This window comes from Gigantopelta aegis, chromosome 8, assembly GCF_016097555.1.
Source record: "Gigantopelta aegis isolate Gae_Host chromosome 8, Gae_host_genome, whole genome shotgun sequence".
Lineage (NCBI taxonomy): Eukaryota > Metazoa > Mollusca > Gastropoda > Neomphalida > Peltospiridae > Gigantopelta > Gigantopelta aegis.
The window spans coordinates 44,006,483-44,016,680 of record NC_054706.1 but is presented as its reverse complement, the minus strand read 5'-3'; positions in this window follow the sequence as shown (position 1 = coordinate 44,016,680).

Genomic DNA, 10,198 nt, shown 5'->3' with positions numbered 1-10,198 from the left:
GCACATTTGGCTATTTAGTCTTTAATATGGTTATTGAGAGAGAGAGAGAGAGAGAGAGAGAGAGAGAGAGAGAGAGAGAGAGAGAGAGAGAGAGAGAGAGAGAGAGAGAGAGAGACGCTCCACTGACTACTCATTTGGAATGGAAGCAATTGATCTTTTATATGCACTTTCCTATACACTGGACAGTACATACCACAGCCGTTTTAAAAAACGTTTATTTCCACAGAAATGTGTTATGATAAAGTCGGGGTTCATACGAAAGCCTTTGATATACCAGTCGTGGATCACTGTTTGGGATGTGTGTGTGTGTGTCACGGCGATTGATTAATTTCAATAAGAATAAAAATTAATTATGTATAAGCAGTGTAAAGAACACTGGGGAAAATATAATATAATACAAATATCAAAGTAAGTACGTATATTAAAATGTTGTATAGAAATCTAAATGTTTTAAAGCTTTTAAAATTAATTCTGGGTAGAATTTAAATGATTCTACCATATTTCTATTACGAAATATATTCTTTCTCGTCGGCTTCAGATGATTGTGGCGGAACCTAGTCCAGTAGTAAAGCGTTCGGTGTGGGATCGATCCCCGTCGGTGAGCCCTTTGGGCTATTCCTCGTTCCAGCCAGTGCACCACGACGGGTATATCAAAGGCCGTAGTGTGTGGTATCCTGTCTATGGGATGGTGCATAGAAAAGATCCCTGAGCGACAGCGATCTGCAGTAACAACACTATCTGCAGTAACTACATTTAGCGTTGCAGTTTCTGCCGCTATCTGTTATAGGATTCGACATCTGTAGTAGCTGAAAAAGTGACTTCGAACCGCCATCTGTTATGTTTGCCGCTGTCTGTTGTACAAGTGTACTTGGGACATCAAGCCGCCATGTGTTGTAAGGATCATTAGGTAATAACATAATTGCGGAATGTAACGTACCTAGAGTACTATTACGTTTCTGGCTTTAACAACTGTGTGGGGAAATGTAAGATCGCTACAGGTATGTGCCCAGGTTGGTGTGCTCGAACCTTAAGTGGACATAATCACACAATTAGCGTTCAAACAAGCAACACAATTTTTATAAGAACACTGATTTCCCCGCATCTGAATCGGATGAAGATCATTTAGAAATTATACACTTCCACACATACAGGAGGTCTCATACCACAGTAGTTGAAAAACATGTACTAAAGTAGTGTCGGAAATAGAATAAAACAGATTTTCGTCGATTATTTCTTTCATAATAAACTGACAAGTAAATATTTTGTAAATATCTATTTAATGATACTCTACCTAATTTAGCATGTACTTGTTTGGGCTCTCATTGATGTATAATGTGGTGTTTACTCTTGACATTAAAATAAAGATGTCGGTAAACAGGTGAATTGTGGACTTTACTGAAACAGACTATAACACATTTTGATTGACATGTGTCAATTTCATTTACCCTTAAACAAACTTTTAATTTAAAACTGCAAGTTAACTGAATATTTTGAATTACAACATAAATTATTAATTATGATCATCATATTTAGTCAATATAAATTCAATATAAATACATTAGAAATGTACACAATCTTGCAACCACTTAAAGGTGCTATATCATAATTATATGTGAGCATCTGTTTGTGATAAAGATTCTCCAATAAAAATGTATTTTCTACTAGTAGATAAAATTATTTTATTAGAATCATTTATGGGCATATAGTTGAAGGTGCAGTACTTAAATTTTAAAGCAAAATTTAATTTAAAAAAAAATATATTTGCAATAGCTGTCATTATGCAAATTGGAGATAGCACCTTTAATATCGGTATAATAGATCACACACTCAGAATGGTTTTTGACAGTTTTGCTCAAACGTTACTTAGCAATGTCTACACATATTTTGTTTTTGAGAGGGATAGGGGTAAACCGCCATCAGAGACGGTCTCTCACATATTGCAACAGCAATGAAATTGACACATTTCGATCAAAATTTGTTATAGTCTGTTCCAATAAAGTGCACAAATCACCTGTTTACTGACATCTTTCTTTTAATTTCAAGAGTAAACACCACCTTGTACATAGATGAGAGCCCAAACAAGTAAATTCTAAATTAGGTAGAGTATCATAAAATAGATATTTACAAAACATTTACGTGTCAGTTTATTATGAAAAACATAATCGACAAAAATCATTTTTATTCTATTTCCGACACTACTTTTTTTTAGTCATGAAGAACCAGTCCGAATAGTTGGCTTACATATACTTACCACTAAACATAGTGGTGCACTCATTCTGGGTTAGATTACGTGTATTGGGAAATAAAATCCGTATCTGACAACATAGGGTACGTTTGACCGACACTTGACGTACACCTGTTGTTTCATTTGGTTGATGGTAAACATACACCGATTGAAGAATACACGGTATTCATTTCAACTTTATTTTCGTGCTTATATCCAATGAAGGTTCACGCACGCTATCATATGCACACACCAACACAATGGTTAGTGTTAGTTTTGTTTAGTTAGAGTGCTACTGCAGTGGCGGATCCAGAAAATCCATTTAGGGGGCCCCAATGTCATGAGACCGAAAACATTGTTTCATTTGCATCTTTGAATGGAGGGGTAGGACTTCTAGGTGTGTGACATCTTTGAATGGAGGGGTAGGACTTCTAGGTGTGTGACATCTTTGACTGGAGGGGTAGGACTTCTAGGTGTGTGACATCTTTGACTGGAGGGGTAGGACTTCTAGGTGTGTGACATCTTTGAATGGAGGGGTAGGACTTCTAGGTGTGTGACATCTTTGAATGGAAGGGTAGGACTTCTAGGTGTGTGACATCTTTGAATGGAGGGGTAGGACTTCTAGGTGTGTGACATCTTTGAATGGAGGGGTAGGACTTCTAGGTGTGTGACATCTTTGAATGGAGGGGTAGGACTTCTAGGTGTGTGACATCTTTGAATGGAGGGGCAGGACTTCTAGGTGTGTGACATCAGTCATGCATAAGGCCAGACCTTTTTATTAGTTGTTCCTTGGATTCTTCAATAACAATATATAACAATATATAATAAAATTATAACTGTCCCAAACTTTAGGGGGGGGGGGGGGGGGCTGGTGCACCCCTTAGATCCGCATTTGTACTAAGAGAGCAGGTAGGTGTAGTGGCCTTACATCCTGAGTCCTTAAAAGATCGCTCTGGGTGAGAGCCGGTATCGGGATGTGTACCTACCAGCCTTAAGTCCGATGGTTTAGATCTCTGCGCCACTGAGTTTGTTATGCACACGATATAATAAATTAATTATAGGCTGGTACTGCTGACGTAATGGTTACGCTGTTAGTTTTATGGATGGCAGGTACTCGGTTGATGGGGATCATGGGGTTATTTTTACGAAATCAGTGCCACGTAATTATTGCACTGGTGTAATATATAGTAATTAAATAAAACATCTACTTCCCGCAGTATCACAGAACATTAAAGCCGCACACCCTAGTTTCATCCAGCGAAAATAAATTATAATTTGGTTAATCTACAAACCTGTAACACACTTAGATCACGTTTTTATCAAATGGAGTGAAAAAACAGGTTTTATATCGATAAATACCATGGGAATCCCCATGTCCCAATTGCTTGAAATAATTTTGAAAGTTTGTATTCTGATGTCACCGGTAGATGTCGCTCGAAGCACAACAATGCCTACGTCACGACAAATTTCACAGACTTGGGGTGCGTTCTTTTCACCTCTCCTGGACATGTTCCAACTGTTCTGTCCTGGTTGTATCCCCTCTCCAGATATCGTAGGACTTAGCAAAATTATTGGTTTTAAGGGTTTGCAACGTTTTGTATTGAGATACTTACTTGTCTGAACTTTATTGTTACTGAAAATGTTCACGAACTGTGAAGAAAAATCTCACAAATGAACAACAACAAATCGGATGTCGATTGCGCGAACCGTGCACGAGAAAACAAACCGAACCAAAATTATAACGGTCACGTGATATACCAACGTCTGTGACATTGAAATGGAAATATCCCGTCTAAAAATAGATTAGACCTTGTCTGCTCAACGATTTTTTCTCAAACGTGCGACCGTTTTTCAGAAATACGAAAAATGCATTTTGTGGTATTACAAACACCAGGATTACCAGGATTACCAAAAAACACTTCAAGTGAATGGAAATGTATATTCTAAATAATAAACGGTAAGTAAAGTGCAATTTTATTTGTGAAAAAATGGGTTTAATAGCGAAAAACAACGCCGTAATGGTTAACAACTAGCCGTAACTAGGGTGTGTCCCTTTAACAAACTATAATACAACTGATAGGAAACTAATCACATGTGTACATTTGTTATCAAGCTATGTTGCGTGCTGGTGTATGTGTGTGCATGTGCGTGTATGCTTTTTTAATGTTAAAACTGTCTTGCTGTCCCGTTTTACTTCACATCTCTCTCTCTCTCTCTCTCTCTCTCTCTCTCTCTCTCTCTCTCTCTCTCTCTCTCTCTCTCTCTCTCTCTCTCTTCTTGCTCTCTTCTTTCTCACTTCTATGGAAAAATGTACAAACAATCTGAACATATTTAGTCTAACAATACTCATTATGTATTATATATATATTTAAGATAGCCCCATCCCTGACACTATCGACATTTCTGGGCTAATAAAAAATTTAAAATATTTAATTTTTTAAGTTTATTGCACTGGTCCCTAACAAACAAACAAAAGCTTGTAGACAAGGGTAACCCTTCTGACTTGATCGTAGTTTTGTTCTGTATAATTTTACGTAGTACTTACTTAACTTATAATATATAAAAATGTTTTCTTCACATCTGATAACCAGTGACTGAACCAACCATTAATTTTTTTTTAATAATAATAATAAATAAAAAAACAAAAAATCAATTAAAGTTTGTTTTGTTTAACGACACCACTTGATGATTTATTAATCATCGGCTGTTGGATGTCAAACATTTATTAAGATGAAACCCTCTACATGTTTTCATTAGTAGTAAGGGATCTTTTATATGCACCATCCCACAGACATGATAACACATACCACTGTCTTTGATATACCAGACGTGGTGAACTATGTGATAATTAGCCCGATGAGCCCACCGACGGGGATCGATCCCAGACCGATAGCGCACCAAGCGGACGCTTTACCACTGGGCTACGCCATGCCCCAAAAAAGAGAAAAAAGGAAACAGTAGGGAAATGGAAGGGAGAACGCCAATCTTAACGAGTTGTGAAGGAAATGAAACTGAGAAATGCATTTTTAAAAGACACAACCACACTATTTCTTCAATGGTTATTTTTATTATTTCTGTCAAATACTGCAATTGCAATGAAATATTACCTATTATAATAACATGTTGTTATATATGTATGCAGACAAATTTGTTTTATTTAACCATATAAGACACGTATATGAATATTAAAATGTTAACAAAGATCAATTAAATCACAATTCAGCATCATGTTTTACAGTTTCTACAACCGCTAGTACACTCTTAAAATGTAGTACCAGCCAGGTCTGGTTTCATCTTTATGCAATTGTAACCAGGCCAAATACCAGTTTCTCTGGTTTATTATTTTTTGATACTTATTGTCAAACCACTATTTCTGCCAGCTCGACGTGTCAGTAAATTTACTGAAACGGAATACAATTTTTTTTATCTGCGATTCCAAATTTGGCCTGAAATACATTGTTGCCCTATTAATTTGCGAAACAATATTAGACATTTGTCTACTTACACAAACGAGTTTTTGCAAAGTAACAGAATCAAGAAATTTAGCTATATGCAACACAATTTCACTTGGCATGCTGTCGAACGACACACTGTTGGTGTTTCCAGAAATCAACTCATCTGCGAGACCCTGGTACTCTGGTGCTGCTTTGTCACCTAACTCCGCTTCAGGTTTCTGTTGTGACAGATCATCATCTTCAGTCACTGCTATCTGATCTTCGTTGAATTCTGCTTCAATCGATTCAAATGACAGTGCTACATAATGGTGCCCTGGTATGTGACCAAGATACAGTGTCGTTGATGACTGGGTTGTGGTGGAAATCGTTTTGTCATAAAGTCTACCGTTTGAAGAAATAACTTGGATGTCTGTGGCATACATTTGTGCCGCTGTATGTAATACTAAGTGGTCCCCGTACGTGCCATCTTTGGACATTGCATATATGTAACTTTCCCATTCTTCAACAAATGGTTCCAAAGTACACCGTTGTAATCTCATTTCAGACACAATCCCTGTTCTGATAGATGTAGCAGAACGAAAAATGTCAATATTTTGTAGCAGAAAAACTAATGCACTAAACATACAATTTCCACCAAGGGGATGATTGAAAATTATGTTTATGTTAGCATCTGGTCTAACGAAAGGTTCTTTTACGATGTAATACTTATTTTTATGCTTTTATTTTTGTTTTTTTGGTATATGTTTTTACAGCGCGACTTGCAAGATCACAAACATCTGCGACCACTGTCGTTCCCTTTAATACACTGTACTTCATATTTCCGCCTCCCTTTCTTTATGCTGATGACAGTGCCTTTGCATACATCTACTTGGGATTTACCTATTTTATTTCTGAACCATACCTAGCCTCCTGTAGAATAATGTTTTTTTTGCTTAATGGATCGCTATATGGTGTTTTGATGCCATTTTTTGGTGGCATCCCTTGCGATCTTGCGAACTCGTTTTCCACTTTTCAGTACATGTCTGCCAAAATATACATCACTTGGTGATTGGTTGCCTAATGGTCGTCTGATATTTATCTAGATTTTCAATCCAGTCAACTCGTGATTTTGCCTTTAACTCATCAAATTTTGACTTACTTCGCTGATTTTAAATTGTTCTATCGCTTTAATGAAGCATTTTTGCGCCCACAAATGTCGTTGCTAACATTAATGACATCAGTCAACCATTTGACACATGCTTACATCTAATGAAGGTTCAAGCACGTCTGTCTTAGCCACATTTTCTGAATTTCCCGTGGGATGCACCCAAGACACATTGATGACATGTGAAAATAGCACAGGCGTAAAATCTGTAGGTAGTAGTATACAAAATAGCACCTCGCCGAATCGAGTTTGAAGTGTGCCTGACTTTAACCAGAGGGTAAATATCGCCACGTTTACAATGTATGCGACAGGATTGTTATATACTATTGTTTCAACGTGCCACAATAAACCCAGTATTTTGCAGACGGGTATAATGAAATTTTGATGTTGCAGGTGACAATTGCCATCTATTTAATGTATATTAGTGAATTGTTTTTAAATACTGTAAATTCCATTTTTAAACGTTCCACTCCTCCCTTAATACTGTAGGCGTCCTTTTTGAACGCTACACTTGCTCCCTGTGAAAATCGTGCATGACCCTAGGTGTGACGGAACATGCTCTTAAATTCTTTTCGCCTGTGGCGATATTAATTGTTTTAGAGAGCCGTGTGCAGTCCCAATATGCACTTAGACTAGGTGGGCACTTTGTTACGTAATACCTCCGCGCGACGGTGGTCGAGCTGTTCCCAATACACACCCAGACCAGTTGCGGAGGCCATGTGGCCAGTAGTTACGTAATACCTCCGCGAGTTCTGTTTTACGACCGGGGATTTTTAGCGATTGGCGACAGCTAGTCTGACCATCTAAGAAAAATATGCTTTCTTGGTCGCTGTGGAAATATCACTTGTAGGTATTCGGTACCGCCTTGTACCCCCAGGCGATATTTGGATTTGTAATAAATAGATAGGATTTTAGAGATATCGGGGAGAAACAAAAGGAAGGCCCCCAGGGAACGTTAGTCCGTTTGGACTTGGTAAATATATATTTCTTCTCTGTTGTATAACCTTGATGTGACTGATGTGACTTTAAATATTTTAATACTGTATTATACCAATATTATTTAGACAGTGTTTCCGGTAACTGACGAAGTAAATTGTAGGCTTCACTGTTCTAAAAATATAAAGCTTAGCCGGTCATCCTAGAGGACCTAGGTAAACTGTATGTTATTGTCTTTATTGTGATAGGTACCAGTATTAATTCTGTATTACACGTGTGTGTGTTGTATCACGGTGAAGTGATTAGAATATTGTGTAAACTAGACACCTAGTGATTAACTAATTAAGTGATTAGTTCTGGGTTGTTATTATTATTGTTGTTGTTGTTAATTAATTAACTGCGGCAAATATATTTGTCAGCTTAAGGTTAATACAGATTCCAAAGTGTATTGTGTTTTGTTGTGTTTTCTAGTGAACTAACGTGCTATATAAGACATACTTTATATAAGATCTTATCTCTGATTACCTAGAGCCGAGCTACTCGGGTATACACTGCCCGATACAGAGAGATCTAATACATATACAGTTAGGAGAGATATTTGGATAATCGTGTTTTATTCAGTTACGGGTATTATAGGATCCCCGTGACACTAGGTTTTCATTTTCCTTTGTATAGTTGTCAAACTGCAAAGATATGTGTGATTGTTTGGACGTCTTCCAAGTCAGTGTTTATAACCATATCTCAACTATAGTTAACGTCTTGTTAAGCAGGACATAAGTTGCATATGTTACTATATATCGGAAAATGTTACTGTTCTTCAAACTGTTTTATTTGTGGAAAAAATTATGTTTCTATACAGTGAAAAACAATTTTGTCAATTTATCGAAAGAGAAATGTTTACTGTATCATTGTGAATTTAGTTTTTTCAATTTATGGAATTTCAAATATTCATGACAAATAATATTACTACGAATATAAATTGAGGAAACGTACCACGACAATAAATATTGGATTTGCATACGATTATTTTGTTTTATCGCTGATACGTTTATTCATATTTTGGACAGTTAATGTCTACTGTTTTACAATGATGGACTCTACGATTGATGCTTCCAATTAAACAACTTGTCAGTGAAGTTTTGTGAACACATATCTACAACCGGTACCTGGACATGAAAAACTGATCTACCTTGATTTCCTTTCAGCGGACGGCTCTTTCAATTAGTTTTAGGACACTAATTCGGTATACTTAAGGACTAATTATGAATTAAATGAAGAATGCCATAGTTACGAATACAGCGCATTACAGATTCAGAATATCTTGGGAAACACACATAAAAAACAAACAACGCAAGGTATAATACAAGAATGTAGTTTACTCATGGGATGAATGGAGTTTAAATAGGATTTTTGCTTTAGTATAGATGTACAAAATAAGGCATGAAAAGATGATGACCGACAATGGACGAGTGACTGAGGATCCAGCTGTTCACATCACTTGTCTTCAAATTAGAAATTGCGCTGAACTATTTGAAGGAGGTCCACAGCATTCTACCACGAATCTACGAATCTGTATCAACAGTTTGAAATGATGGATCACGGCTCTCTACGTTCTATGGATCAGGGTCTGGAACCACGATTTAGGACTCAGTTGACTAACAGTTGGAAGAGATGGATCACGTCTCTCTACGTTCTATGGATCAGGGCCTGGAGCCACGATTTAGGACCCAGTTGACTAACAGTTGGAATAGATGGATCACGTCTCTCTCCGTTCTATGGATCAGGGCCTGGAGCCACGATTTAGGACCCAGTTGACTAACAGTTGGAATAGATGGATCACGTCTCTCTACGTTCTATGGATCAGGGCCTGGAACCACGATTTAGGACCCAGTTGACTAACAGTTGGAAAGGATGGATCACGTCTCTCTACGTTCTATGGATAAGGGCTTGGAACCACGATTTAGGACCCTGTTGACGTCGAAGGAGAAGGACTGGAAAAGTAGGATTTTAAAAATGGAAGAATGCATTAGAAAACGTTTTGAAAGCATTAGCAGGTGGTCAGTGGTCATCAAAGACGATGGAAAGTCAGAGTTGGCTACTAAGTTTGATTTCAGTTTGCTTCATGATACTGTGGGCATCCGATACCATGATTATAACAATAGTGGCCACAACACTTTGTTAAAATGACCTGAACAATGGAGTGCAGCAGTTTATGGTGTTGTATGCGAAATCAGTCTTGCTGAAATGAGAATCATGCTACAGGCATGTATTACACCAATTTACCAAATTAAAGTGCCGTTTTTTCAATTACTGATCGAGCTGGTGTCGAAATATCTGAAACTGTGGTATTTGGAACCAAGACCTTAACTTAATCTGGGCTGAGATCATTTGTATAACGTTGAAGTCTAGACACTGGACAATGACGCGAAGCTCAAGCAA